At 35.0% G+C, this 13002-nt stretch overlaps 1 long non-coding RNA gene across 1 annotated transcript; it reads left to right on the forward strand.

Annotated features, from left to right (window-relative positions):
• The first annotated feature begins 7973 nt into the window (after positions 1–7973).
• On the forward strand, positions 7974–12964 carry LOC149650968 (uncharacterized). Its single transcript, XR_016370864.1, has 5 exons — positions 7974–8109; positions 8182–10232; positions 10354–10528; positions 10590–10827; positions 11424–12964. It is a non-coding gene; the product is annotated as an uncharacterized LOC149650968 (long non-coding RNA).
• The last annotated feature ends 38 nt before the right edge of the window (positions 12965–13002 follow it).

A 13002-nucleotide genomic window follows, 5' to 3' on the forward strand; every position in this document is an offset into this window, starting at 1 on the left:
TTGATGATGGTAACATAACGTGATTTTCATTTTTCTACACATAAGAATTTAAATTGAAGTTTAGGAATTTATATTTAAAAGTAAAATTTTAACATATATGATCTGATAATTTATGGTTATCGTGGAACTAACAGCTCTTTGGGTAAAGTTGGATGTATACTTCAACATTTTCATTGGAATGACGCAAAAACTTAATAATATAGCGTAGAAATAAGCAGATATTTCTTTCAAAATCATCACAACGTCACACTATTTATAGTTTTTCTAGCAAGACCAAGGAGCTCTTTTAGATCAAGCCTTATAAATAGAAACTAACTTTACATCATGAAATTTTAACTATTACCAGTAAAAAGACAATATAATACTACACATTTCTACATCTAAAAAGGCCAAACTTATTTCTCTCTATTTTTAGCTGCAGATATATCTTGAAATTGAATCATATTTAGTTATAAAAAAAGGGTGAAAATGAAAAAAGTAATTTAAAAGCTAGGAAAGTATAAAGGGAGCCTAGGTTCCCAGATAGATAAAAAAGGTGTCTAAACTTTAACCCCCATAAAGTCAACTTTCATAGCAACGGGGAGGGCCAAATCGGAAGTCGCATTTTAAAGCTATAGCGGTATAGAAAATGGAGCAGGGCAGACGCTCTATCCGTGAGCAGCTAGTCTAGATACTTTTTGGATATAGGAGGCTAGCTGCAAGGATCGTAAAAATCCCGGGTATCACGCCAGCATTGAAATCAGAAATTACTGCCGGGGTCTCGATGGAAACCGAGCTGGTTCCCGGCGAAATTCTTCCCGGGGAAATGAAAACAAGACGAAAAAGGTTAGGGGACTAAATTACCTTCCATTTCGAAAGGTATGAAATACTGAGGATAATGATAACCATTGTTCTATTGATACATTATAATCTACGCGTCTATCTGTAACGTTTTGGCAAAGTTTAACTTCACAAAACATGATTAGGAGTATAGGTAACTTTGTATTAGAAATTTACAATATTATCGAAGTTGGCAATGGCTAGGTCAGGGCTCAAGCACCGTAGAGTGGCTCGAGCGATTAACTATAAATATATCCTAAGTATATAAGATATGTTCCATAAGTATAACACTTCCTATACTTCGTAATGCTACTAAGAGAGACTTACAGCTCGAGCTAGTTCGAGAACAACAAGCGAGAATTGACTACACTCGGTTTTGCAATCCATCTTCCTATTTAGTCTGTCCTTATAGCTTTTGACAGCGCCTCACCAGGCGTCGATTTACGGGAATATATGACGTATCACCTACGTCACTTCATGACAAGCTCTGAAGAATGATTAAACACGGAGTGGATTAAGTCATAAAATGGAAAAAACAAGGATAATGCCTCAAATTATGTTCTTTCCAGTACCATGCCCTAAATGTCTTTGCCTTATCTACTTACGGATCAGCATTAACCACACTTTAACACAATGAGATAACTTTCACTGACTTCTAAAGAATTTGCGGTACAAAAAGTACTAAAGCTCGAAGCTTCGAACTAACCAACCAATCATGTACCCTCTAGGAGTCTCACTCTATAAAACGCCGGCCTTTCGAGCAATAATACTGAGCCGTTGTCGCGACGCCAAAGCCGATATTGAAGCGCAAATCTGAAGCGTATATAGTTTTTTATTCAACGTTGCTCTTTTTTTGATGGGCACAGTGGAGAGCCGGGATCACCTAGCTTCGAGGCAGGCCATATAATAGTATAGCATAAGGGTTCACGCTCAGAGTGACCACCACCTGCTTCTCGCGAAGGCGATTTGATAGGATAGTCTGCCATAAAAAGCATCCGAGAAGAAAAGATAGAGGTTCCCTAAACTTCTTTTTTATTTCGCGTGTTGTGTTTGCCAAGAGATTGTGAATGTAGCGGAACGCAAGGATTATGTTTACTACAACGTATTGTGAAAGCGGTTCACTGTATTAACAGGGTCTTCTCGGATACCAAACCATAAAGAAAAAGGATTTCTGCAACTATCTGTATCTTATTCTCCGAATGGAATTGGGCGAGCTTCGAGCCACTGATTCCTGGGATAGAAAATGCGATATTGAACTGTAGGTTTTTTATATTCTATTGTTATTATTGTTATTATTATTTGAGTATTTTTTCATCTTATGCATTTTATGTGCCTTTTTTATTGGATTTCTTTGAATCAAAGGGATTGAATTTTTTTTGGCTGCGTTCTGTTTGACTTATAAATAATTTAATTTTAATTTTTTAGAAACCTTAGAATATTCCGAACTTTTATACATAACACGAATTAAATATTCAATTGGTGTCTGGCTGCTTAGGGAAGTAAGATTAATATTTTTAATTATTTATAATTGATAAAACAATGCCAAAAAATCTTAAATTTTAATTAAATTAAATTAATATAATGTATAATTTTTAGGGTAGTGTCGTCTGCTTGTAATATGGCTAAGGAAGAACATCCGGTAGGTTGATACACAGACGTTATGTATAATACTTCAAAGTTATTAGTCCACCAAATTTGTTACTCTTGGTTTTCGAATATACCGACGAAACAAACACCAGAGTTTATTTGACCCCCGAATTTTGAAATAGGGTTATTGATTTAGATATTTTATCGGATTTAATCGATTAAAAATTATTGTTTGCCCAATTTAATCGAATTCTTATATCTGATTAAATCGCGAATCAATTCAATTTACAATTGCGTTAAAAGCAAACCAGCTCCGCCTCTTACTGTATCCCCCTTGGCTTAAGCTAAAACTTCTTTTACGTAATCCCGGTCAACCTTGACAACAAAGTTATGTACGGTATTATCTTGACCTCGATAGAAACATGCATGCACATTCCCCGTAAAAAGCCTTCGTGACGTAGGTCGATCAGGGCCGGGCCAATCGCATTAGGTTCTATATAACTTCGATCCAATTTTATAAATTTTTAAAAATATGACCTAGGAATTTCTCTCCTCGGCTTTTTTTTCTCTGTTAAGGCACAAATGATGAGGTTTTCACAAAAGGATAGAGGAAAAAAAGGAGGGAGAATTTTAGACCCTCAGGGAAAAAACTAAAGGATAAAATGTTTCCCCATTGTTTACCTTACTTTTTCTCCTGACCAACTCCATATAAAAAATACATAGAAACCCTAGAAAGAGTTAAGGTTTTCAGGGATATGGCAGTCGGTGTAAATTCTCAAGGGGTCGTAATACCGTCTGAAGCGAAATTCTGCCATTTCATTATAAAATAGTAGGAAATTCCATTTTTTTGCCTTATTTTTATTTTACTTTAGTTGGGGTGCTTGGTTCCCAAACAAAATGCCTCCAAATTTAAGTCCGTTGCTCTCCAACGAACTTTTTCCCCATTACACGCTAGGAAATTAATTAGTTTTCACTAGTTTGCCTTTCAGAAGCAGTCTAGGGACCTAACGTAGCGAGAAAAGTAATTTCTTATTAGGTTTTTGAGGCTGTTTTTTGTCTTTACCGAGCGCTGTGTCATCTAACTCGCTTAAATTTGGTGCCTATAGACGATATACGTTTGTAGGTCTATAACTCTGCTATATTGTGCTTGAAACGGATTATCTTAAATGGTTCTATTTTATATAGGCGTGTTTATACAGGTATTTAAATATAGTATTTAACTCGTATCAACAATGATAATTAATTGTTAATTTTGCATTATTATTTAGCGTGTGAATTATAACTCTTCATGCTGTTGTCTTGTTTATTTATTTATTTCTGAGGTTTAGTACGTTCCCTTTTCCATTTTCGTAAATATGATTTAGTTTTTAATCTGACTTAAAAAAACAGAGGTATGTAGTATCCATTAACTCATGGTATTTTAAAAAATTCAAATAATTTCTTTCCCTATCCATAAAGGATACTTGAGGTTCTTTCAAAACAGATCCCGAACAAAATGCTATTTTTAATATTTCACCCGGAAAAATCTGATTATGTAAGATATGATGGTTACATTTCACTGTAAATTAAAACGGAACACGTATAAAGGCAACAGTTAATGAGGTATAAATTATGCGAAACGACATAGACATATCCCAGACGATTCTGTTTTTCCAAAATAAATCCAGATTCCAACCCAAAGACTTGTCCCTCAATTTAGGAAAGGATAAGTGTCTCGTCAAACCAAGAAAGCCTTAAGTATAGCGTTTAACTTAAGACCCAACGGACTATCTGTCGCAAAGGATCGCGACATACGCCTGAATGAGGATTTCTTCTTAAATGTTTACCCATTTTTCCGCTCGGTGAACCCATCTATTTTACAGAGTAAGTGAAGGTGGGTTATAAAAATTGTGTTTCAACCTCAACCGTTTTATGCTCGAACTCATGCAGGACGGTAAGGCGATGGAGAAACCAAGGCCAAGCGTTAAAAGTTTTGGTTAGATCGATGATGGAGGTAGTTTAATGGTTTCCCTTGACCGTTAGGTATTAAGGTATACTAGAGTTAGGGGACGAGGGAAAGGAGCTTGCCATTTCACGGTGCCTTGCTCGATAAATTTACGGAAAACTAAATTGGAATACTAACAGCTTTTCCTAACTCATCCATACCATCCGTTCTGTTGAATAAATACAGAAATTGTTACTGTTAAAGCGGGGATGCGTTGAGGTTTTAGGGTACATACGAATACCGTTTTATGAATTTCAATTATAAGGGTTGCCGCGCTACAATGTTTCAATTGGTGGAAAAAATCGCCTATAGATTAAAATATTCAGACGCGATATTCACAGCGCATGGTTTGGCCAAGATATAATTTCAAAAACATGTGTATTTTATTTGCAATACCACAAGAAAACCCTTAGAAGTATATCATTTATAAGGTTCACGCAAAAACCAGTCGTAGATTAAGAATAATTAAAACTTGATTAAAAAAGAAAACCAGTATGTGATTTGATATAAATTAAATTTCTTTATTCAGACTGTATTAAGAGCTTAAAATTGACTCTAACGTATCTCATAAATTTTATACTAAATAAAAGAAATTTTTATTATTTCAAATTACACTGGGTTTCTTCTTTTAATTAAATTTTAATTACTCTTACCTTGATATCAATAATCATGATCGTAGATTATGATAGTTACTTATGTAATATGTATTAAATTAATTATATGCATTATATCTATCAACCTGTAAAATACATAATGTATATAGAAACTCTACCAAAACAAAGATATATTTCAATAAAACTAAAAATTTTCCCTACATATCCCAAACGTTAAACCAAACTCCGTTAGTTAGACCCAACCAACAAATATTTTGAATTTTTATAACGACTCAGATGTCGTGCTTGGGTTTTGGGGCGAGAAAGGGATAACCTGATTGGCTTGATTTTGCCATACTTAGAACCTGTTTTGCCCCAAGAGTGAGACTATAATCCAATCAGAAAAATAAGAGATTTGTTTTTGTCGCTCAACGACAGATGGTACTACAGTCACCTGTGTTAGTCACATGATCCTATCCCTTAGATGGAGGCGAGTCCAGACCAACTTGTTTATTTGTTGGTTGGGTCTAAGAATGAGATTATATTATTTGGATAATTGGATTAGGTATTAATCCTTTGTTTTTATCCAATTCCTATTACCAAAAAAACAAACTTTCTATTCTTAACCAATACTCTTTAAGACGCCATAAGATAAAAGCAGAAAAGCCCTCGATCCTCCAAAACGAGCTATTTAAAAACAATTTGGAGATAGAAGCTTTGCTCCGTAAAGGGTAAGAACTAAGAAGAAAAACAGAAAGGCCTTATGTATGTAGAGGTTACTACGCTGCAGTCTAGCTCCGGAGAAACTAGCCCGAAAGAGATGTGGCCTTTTTTAGCCATTTGCAATAGCAATGGAATGGAAGAAAGTTGCAGGGGATTGGGGGATAATTGGAAAGGTTGGTATAGTGGTCTGGTCGGTCAATGGTCAATAATCACTCTGCCAAGTAGGGGTCGTTTTCCGGGTCAACTGACAATTTTCAAAAGGGAAGAGAGTTACGGGAGCAAAAAAAATTAGGGTCATGGCCAATTTAAAAAAGGTTTTATTGGCCCGCAAAAATAACTCTACTAAAGAGCCTACTATACTTTTAGAAATAGCTACCAAAGCAAGAAAGATAAAATTCATTACTAATGAAGAAAAGTTAGAGAAAAACTTACCCTACAAGTTTTGCACTCAGTAATTTTAAATTTCGCTAGACCTAAAACTTGTACGAGTTAAGCCTAATTTGAAATGAATATTTAAAAGCGTGGGAATTTTATTTCTCGTGCCAATTTTGAGAAAGATCTTAAGTCTAGACAACATTAATTAATTAAATGAACCAACCCAAGTTCACGACAAAAATCCTTGAAATAAAATTGACTTAGTAAACTTGAAAATTATTCGAATTGAATTTCATTGGATGGATGTGAAACAAAATGAACTTCAAATGAAAACTTTTAGATGAAATATATTTTTCTCTTAGTAAAAACAAAATCATTCCAAAAGAGTCAAGATAATATGTACCAAGGCTTAATTTTAAGCCTTGGATAAAATAAGAGTTCCATCATATAACCGTCTTTTTTAGGTGTAATAAAACATAGTTCTGGTTAATAACAGAGCTCAGAAAGCGAGACGAAAACCGGGGGAAAAATTCCATCCAGAGAACCATAATTTATGCATCAAGAAATATATAACCTAATAATTTCGTACGAAGTAAGAAAACTAGAGCTCTAACTTTATTCCTCCGCATGAAGCCATAACGAAAAGAATAAAAAATAATACAAAGCTAGTACTTGAACGAATAGTACTCATAGAAGACAATTGAATTTTACTCTAAGCCTAACTTGGTCGAAATATAATATAAAGTTATGTGTCCGAATGAATTTATGGTGGGTGATATTTCTAGCGTGAAAATGCTTTTTTAGTATTATTTATTCAAAAATACAGATTTAGACTGGGACGGATTTTACGACGGATTTCATCTACACACTCCAATCTGATCATAACTATGTCATATGTCATAAATTTAAAGGACTTCGTAAAGTTTTTTACGTTAGCGGAAATGCGATTTTTATGAGTACCAGATATGTATTTACGATTTTAAGTTTGAAACCAACTGAAATCCATAGGGATTCTTTGCTTTTTTTAAAACATTGGGCCTTGTACAGCGTTGAATCGTTGAGTATGCATTTCAATCCAATAGTAGTTATAAAAATTAGGCCCCCTAGCAATAGCAATATTTCTAAACTTTCCGCAAATACAGAGAACATAATTGAATATCTTTACCCGAATTCATTGTTTGCTATGGAAATTTCTCATTTTCTCTAAGCTCATCTCTTCCATCTTCTTGGTTTGCACAAAAATTCCCATGGATAATGTTGCATTTCAATAGAAAATTCGGGCATACCAAGACAGTAAAATGTTATATGCGTTACATTCAAAGCCCCTGGAACAAACTGGGTGGATTTTCCAGGAGAAATAATACGTTGTTTGGATAGGAAAGTATCTTTTTTTGATGAAGCAATGCGGGTGGGTTAAGACAAATAGGATTGGAAGGCTCATATTGATAATTTCAAGTTGAATTTGAAGCGCGAGCAATATTGAGCTTCCTGTCATAGATTTACGCATTGAGTGTGGTATAAACTCAGCTTGAAATTAAGCGCGTTTTTATGGTCACGTGTCAGCATGCGCGAGAAAATATCGCACTTTTTCCTTTTTCGTGTCTAGAGAAAATGAAAGACTTCGCATTTGTAATGAAAAAAACAGAAAGAAAATCGAAAAATTTACGCATATCCCGTGGGAATTTAAGATATGGACCTGGGGTGGCAAACTAAACAAGTACATCAGCATGGCTATGTATGCTTCAATGCACACTGAAGTTGCATCAAATTGCGTTGAATGTCTTGTCAAAAACATGCACTCAAAGTCAGTAAACCAAACATTTAAGGGATGTTTAGTGTTGCTTTCATGTAAAGATAAAAACAAAATGACTGCAAGCAACTAAATAAGAGACGAATCAAATACTTCCCAAAAATAACTTTACAGTAAAAGAGGGTAAAAAGGACTTTTATTCTAAAAGACTCAACCAGGGATAGAAGGAAGAAGATTGGGCCTGGACGCAGGAAGGAGTTTAGGAAGAAATATATGACGTAACATAAACCCAAAGAGAACCCGGAGTTCTGTTTGTCTCTAGCTAACCCTCGCTATCCATCTTCCAATAGGAAAAAGGCGAAAATAAAGGGGTTAGAACAGGTAGGGATAGAAGCTAGACACTGCGAAGCTCTCTACCTTCCGTTGTCGCCTTCAAGCGAGAAAAGGCTGCTGTTGGTCTCCTTCCTTCTCTCTTGCTCGGTAGCAACAGAATCTTGGCCTGGATGGATTTAATGAGCCAGGCTGGGGCTCAAGGCGCGCTAAACTCTACAGGTTGGTTGTGGAGATATCTCGGGGGAAACATTCTGTTGCCCCGGTAACGTACGATACCGATTTTATATTTTTCTTTTTTAAACACCTTGCTGAATTCTCAATTCGAGACAGCCGGGATCCTTCTTTTTTAAAAGCGGCTATACCGCTTAGAGCCTAGCCGCCTAAATGGCCAAGGGAAATTCGAAAGAATAAGTGTTTCAGAGCAAAATCGAAATAAGTTTCTGTTTTTTTTTTAAATTCAAAATTTTGTTGTCTCAATCTTTAGTAAGGTGGAAACGCTTGGAACGTGTTGACATCAAGAAAAAGTACAAACCTGAGAACGCACGAGGGCATACTTTTGTACTAGGCTGCTATATACTTGCCAATATTGCAGTAATAGAGACGTTGTGACGTCAGAGACCAGGTAAAACGTCACGGGCTTAGCTTTGACAGTGGCCGGCCATATTTGGTACCTCTTGGGTTTTATGGGCAAATAACATGGGTCACGTCACACTAACGCTTCTGAGAGAACTCTATGCAGAAGGAGACTTTGAACAAGACGGAAACCCCAAAATCACGGACAACACAACAGCCCAACTCCATCTTGTAACGAATTCAAGTCTTTTATGGTGTGTTACCTACATCTCTAAGTATGATGTCCCAAAAATAGCGATTCCCTAGCTGCTCACCAATAAACTCAAGACGTTTACGAGTTCATTACAAATCTCTTAATAATAACTTTGAAGTTTGAGACAATATGATAGTTACATAGTTTAGCCTCCAAGGTATATGCTCTTATTTTTCTTTGAAGTAGTTTTCAGCCCTTCTTCGTTTTGGGGAAAGTACAAAACCCGCCCATTTATGGCGTTATTGATTTAATGGGACCTGTTTCCACCAACAAGCGATAATTCCATCCTCCATATTCTATACTAAAATCCAAACCAGAAGGGTTATTCATTTGGAATATATAAATTTATATTTATATTTATATTTATATTTATATGCAGACCAAAGGCTTTCATTTTCCATATAAAGGTAAAATTATAACGCTAGAATTAATAACGGATTGGTAAACCCTAAATTATTCCATATTCATATACGGAGAAAGAAAAGGTCCGAAGCTATCTCCATATAGAAACATGTTATTTTATATCTTATCTTTATTTAGACTGAGTCTATCACTTTTAATTATAGAGTTGATTTCGTTTCAACCGCGTTTCTATATAAAGAGGGAATATACTTTTGAGGTTTAAATAAGCTTTTGGGGTTTGTATAAAGGACCGTCGAAAATGGGTCAAAATACCTGTACAGGTAGTTTCATTAAAAGATCCTATTTCTACAGAAAATGCAAGTTTTTCGCTCAAAATGTATGAATGTTTTAAACAAATTTGTCTTTCAAACTCAAAGATGGCCTAGTATTTATGTAAGTACATTAATGTCTGACACAGTTTATTCGCGTCGAAGACTGGCCTCTACGTCACATTATGGTCAAAACTGTTTGACATAAATGTTACAATAAATATCAATATACATTGCTTGTTTACTCACAACTTAAATGCTCACATCGCCCTAAACCTAATACAACAATTAATTCATATTTGGTCAAAACTTTCTCACAAACTTTCGACCCTTCTTTCCTAAAATGAAAGCGTACATCAGATTTTTGTTGGGGAACGCGATAGGAGATTAAACAACATAGTTGACTGCTATAACGCTAGCGGGATCACTAATAAACCCACCGGAGGCTATGAGTCAACCCAAAATAAACAGAAGAAAGCTTCGTTCACTCATCTACCCCACTTGCAGCTCAAACAAAAACCCTGAGGCTTCGTTAAAGGTCACCAAAGTTGCACCATCCGTTACCCATCAGGTGAAAACAAAAACAGTACCTAATACTGATAAAGTGCTTGGGCATGCAGTATACGCCGTGAGATTTACGTGGGAGACGCGAGTATAGTAACCATAAGTTTATAAGATGCGTTAAGTTACAGCTAAAGCTAGTTCGAGAACGTCAAGCGAGAATTCATTTTGCAGTCCATCTTCCTCTTTAGTCCGCATTACTAAGCCTTTGACAGGGCCTCATCAGGCGTCGCTTTATCTCGAATCTATGACCTACTTCAGTTACTTCATGACAAGCTCCAGTTTGTAACCAGTGACAGACTTATGGTAGAAACACATCTTACGAACTTATGATATAACGTTTACAATAAAGCGCTCTAACTCCCAGGACCTATAGAACAGCTCTAAAACCTAGCCACCTTCGAGACAAGTACACGAGACGGCTTTTTAAAAGTTTAGAAGAATAATTCCTCCAGAGGATTTGTCGACCGTGGACGTTTATTGGTAGCTGTGGAAATGCCGCGAAATCTAGCGGACGTAATAGTGAATGTGGTGGTGGTATTGCAGCTCTAAAGCGCAAGACCCCCTGAAGCAACAAAACTTTTGAGAAATAAAGCAAACAAAAGGTAAGTGGAACTATGGTCTTAAACAAGCGTGCAGTTTCTCAGGCCAGGGATAAATATCTAAACCTATTTTATGACCAAGTGGTACGACGTTGGTTACCATGAGACCAGCTGAATTAAATTTTCATTAGATATACAGCATTATATAATATCTATAAATATGTACGTCACAGGAGACAATTATAACATCTCAAACTCTTTCCTATATGGATAACGAGATAGTTCAAAGTATTATCTATCTGTTTTAGAAGAAAAACCTATCCGTAAAATTTATAAAACCATTAGATTAAAAACAAAATATTAGTTTTGTGACTTAGTTCTAGATTCTCCAATTTGAGAATTTAGAAAATATTATAAAGCCACATTTTCTAAACCAATACTACAACAGCATGATAAGTTTTAAAATAATATCCAAAAATAAGGGAGTGTTGTCCCTAATCTTTTAGATAGGGCAAAAAATTCTTTGGAAAAAGAGTTAAACTCCATCTTCTTACTTTCTTCCAAATGAAGTTATTGGGTCATTTTTCAAAACTAACCAAGCCTTTTTTGTTTCACTGGCTATACCACTGCATGGTCAACCTATGTTTATTTTTCTCTAGATAAACAACCTTTTTGGCCATCAAAAGTTTTCAAGGGATGAAATTTCTACGAGGCTGCGTTGGTCACACAGAGAAAGAAAGCCAAAATAAAATATTAGCAATTGAGTTTAGTATAGGCATGGGGAACCAAATACTTTCCGGGTGTGTCTTATCCTTTCGTCGCACACGCGCTACCTCGCTTTTATAAAGCATAAACGTCTTAAGTCTTTAGTGGATACCCAACGTGTGGCCCTAGATACAGTATTTGTATTTAGAACATACCCCATCTTGAGTAGGGGTTCAGAAAATTTTAGGACTTAAATGGATAGGGAGAAAATAAAAGTTACTATGGTAACGTTATGTTTTTTTATGAATTCTCGTGTGAAGTGAGATAAAAAGCGCCTTAAAACTAACTTATAAAGTTTGTCGGTTTCTTTAGAAAATTGAATTTGGTAAAAATACATATTTATAGCAGAGTTTAACTAACTTAATTGAGATTATTTACAAATAACGGAGATGAATAACACTTTTCACGTTTGAAATCGCAATACTTATTTAAATATTTTTAACCCTGTTTCATAAATATTCAGTTTAAATATCGATTTATTGGACAGCTACTGTATTTCAGAAGAAAAAAACACCCACAACTAAAGACATTTCGGGTAAAAAAAACTGTAACATCTTATGATTATATAAGATATATTCCATAAGTATTACACTTCATATGCTTCATAATGCTACTGAGAGACTTACAGCTCGAGCTAGTTCGAGAACGACAAGCGAGAATTGAAGTCCTACACTCGGTGGTTAATTTTGCAGGACTTCCATCATCCTATTTACTAAGCCTTTGACAGCGCCTTACCAGGAGTCGCTTTACCTCGAATCTATGACCTACTTCATCCACTTCATGATCATGACAAGCTCTCTCAGTAACCAGTGACAAACTTATGGCCAACATATCTTATAAACTTATGGTAATATCTTAAGATAGCTTCTCGGAGATATATCCAAAACCAAACCACTCCGTCCCAATCGTATTGAATAAATTATAAGGATACTAAAAGAACCAGAAACAGAGAAAAAAAAGTTTGGCAACTTTTTTTATTTTCCTACCAGGGTCAGGGGCTAACTTCTGTTTAATAATATATTTGGTTGAATTAGATAATGATGAAGATACCATAACGGGTCTTGGGGTTGATACGTGAATGGATATGTTACTTCCCAAATTACGGAAAAACTTTGAATTATGGGATAGCTTTACTTTTATGTTGTTTGTTGTTTGGTTGTTTTTATGATGTTTTTACACAATAGTAACCAATTATTAATAAAGATCTATTATTTATTTATTTATACAACACGGCATATAAAAATAAAGTGTAAAAAATAAATATATATTATCGATTGTTTTCATAACTTGTGTGAGATTATTATTATTTAAAATGGTTTAAATATAAATTAATTATAATAGTTATAGAGAATTGGTTTGTTAATACGTTTTTAACGGAAATGCTCTGAATTGAATTAAATTTTGATTAGTAATTTTTGCATTGGATGGCGCCCAAAACATAAAATCGTATTATGGATTTTCTGAAAGTGTTTC

The sequence above is a fragment of the Phalangium opilio genome, unplaced genomic scaffold, assembly GCF_054372755.1.
Source record: "Phalangium opilio isolate 3A_F unplaced genomic scaffold, DU_Popi_V2 ptg000082l_1, whole genome shotgun sequence".
Classification (NCBI taxonomy): domain Eukaryota; kingdom Metazoa; phylum Arthropoda; class Arachnida; order Opiliones; family Phalangiidae; genus Phalangium; species Phalangium opilio.